Genomic DNA, 2,347 nt, shown 5'->3' with positions numbered 1-2,347 from the left:
ATCTATATTGCTCTCTTTTCACCTTTAGTCCTAATTAAATAAATATAAAAAAAAAAAAATATATATATATATATATATATATATATATATATATATATATATAAACAAGTTTCAAAAATGGATGGCATAGAATGAATTTTTAAGAGAAAATATGAGACTTCAAAGAAGTTGTAGGTTTCATGCAGACACCTTCAGGCAATGTCCCCCCCACCCCCCCACCCCCATCTCCCTGGGTGGGGGGGAGGTCATCTTCATCTTCCTCTACCATTAGGGTTTCCAACCTGCTGGAGATTGGAACCCAAGTGTCTTAGCTTCACCCAGCTATTACTGACTTACATGCCCGACTGCTTGACTGAAAAATGTTGGCCTTTTACAGGGTTCTCCATGTTTAATATTCTGGGGATCCTGGTGGAATCCCCAGGTGTTTTGCGAGTCCTTGTTGGTACTTGCTGCCATCACTGGCAGATCAAGGACTAGGCAGTTCCACATCAGACTTGCCCCATAGGGGATAAAATAAGGCTGCAGGGGTCAGCCCTGCCCTCAGGAAGGGGGAGGGAAGTTTCCTGGGAGTTATCTCAACCTAGGGCCTACCCACAAGCCCAAGGGAATCAGCTGGGTACCACAAGGAGTGGAGATGAACTAGCGAAGCAGCAGTTGAATGAACAATGAAGACTTTGTAGAGTTCCCACTCCTAATATTTCTGCAGTCCCTCCATGCATCCATTACTAATCATGGTGGTGCCGTGTGGCAAAAAAAAGGCGCATCCCTGGAGGCTCGTTCAGATCACCTGCACTCTGCACACACAAGCAGCCCATTAGAAAGCAGCCTTCGCTTCTTTTTGCTTGTAAGTGGGCACTTCTGTGGAGTGGAGGGCCCATGGCAGAGACCTCTGAGTCGCTGAACAGAACAGAAACAGTGGAGATGGAAAGTGCAGCTTCATGAACACTCAGTGGTTGTGAGGCAGGAGGTGGGATGTCGTAAAGAGGCTCCACCATGGGATGAGGTTGGTTAAGTTGTCCCTGCACAGAGGGACTCTGAGGGATACACACACAGAAGGATGCACAGAGGACTTGGCATCCTGAGTATATTTCTAGAGTAAACAATAATATAAATGGAGCCACTTTAAAATGGAACTGGAGCTGCCATGCCAGAGGAACTACCTTGCACATCTTACACCTCAAATCTTTGGAATGTTAAAACAGGGAAAAATAACCTTTGGACTGGGACTAAGCAACCTTGTGTCCCAAAGAACTGTTTGCAAAGATCACAAGAAAGCAGTTATTATGACTATTGGACTGATGACTACCGGACTGAAAATTAAAAACATCATTAAGAATTAAAGTCACTATGTTATATTATCTGCACCAATAGAAATGCCTGTCTTTTACTGATGTAATTTTCCCCCTGCACTTTCTCATACGTACCCATTGCCTTTGTCTTCTAATTGGAACATTATTTGGGCTTCTGCCTCAATTAATGATTCCCCAGTAGCTATTCTTATTGATTTCAATAAATGTTTGTTGTTTGTCACTTTAAAAGTCCTTTTTATTTTTAAGTTAACACTAGCAAGGCCAATGAACACCTGCTGACCAGTGTCCGGAGGTGATGTACAGGGAAGGGGTGGAGCCTGCTTTACTCACAAGAGTTCTTGCTAGAAACTGTTGTGGTTGGGGAGACAGCTGAGCCGGGACACATCGGGCACATCCAGGGCACCTGTGCCCAGGGCAGAGAAAGTCCTGCACAAAGGATGAGGTGGGCCTTCTTAGACCATCAGCTGTAGCAGCTCTGGCCGAGGGGAAACCCAGATACCGCTAATGAGCTTCCCTCAGGGCCAATCCCTGTGCTTTCCCTCTGCCTGGTGCATGTGTTTCTCACACGTACAAATGCTGTGCCCATGAAGTGAGCTAGCCTCCTAGAGGGTCCCAGCACACTAGCACAGGAGAACCACGTGGGTCTGGCCAGGTCATAAAGTGGCCCTGGGAACACACAGGTGTGGCCCTGGAGCTTTACCAGGTTCTGCGGGACATCTTATGTCTCACCTTGGACTGAGGTTTATCAGGAGCAGGTGGCCTCTAGGGTCTCCAGGTACAGTGGCTTTATAGACAAGACTCCAACCAGCAGCATGGCTCTGCTGGTTTTTTAAGACAATGACATTGAAGTTGAAAGCTCACTCATCTTATTCAACTTCGATCCATTATCTTGGGGCATAAAGAGAATAAAGAGAAAGTTCCCTGGAGAGCAGATGGCATTCCTGCAGCTACTAACCGTTTGAGGATAGCCAATGGGCAGTGTAGTAGGTGACACCCTCCTCTCAGAGAAGGACGACCTCCCTGCCCTCCACATGCAT

This window comes from Hipposideros armiger, unplaced genomic scaffold (assembly GCF_001890085.2).
Source record: "Hipposideros armiger isolate ML-2016 unplaced genomic scaffold, ASM189008v1 scaffold_17, whole genome shotgun sequence".
NCBI lineage: Eukaryota > Metazoa > Chordata > Mammalia > Chiroptera > Hipposideridae > Hipposideros > Hipposideros armiger.
Note: the sequence above shows the minus strand (reverse complement) of the source record.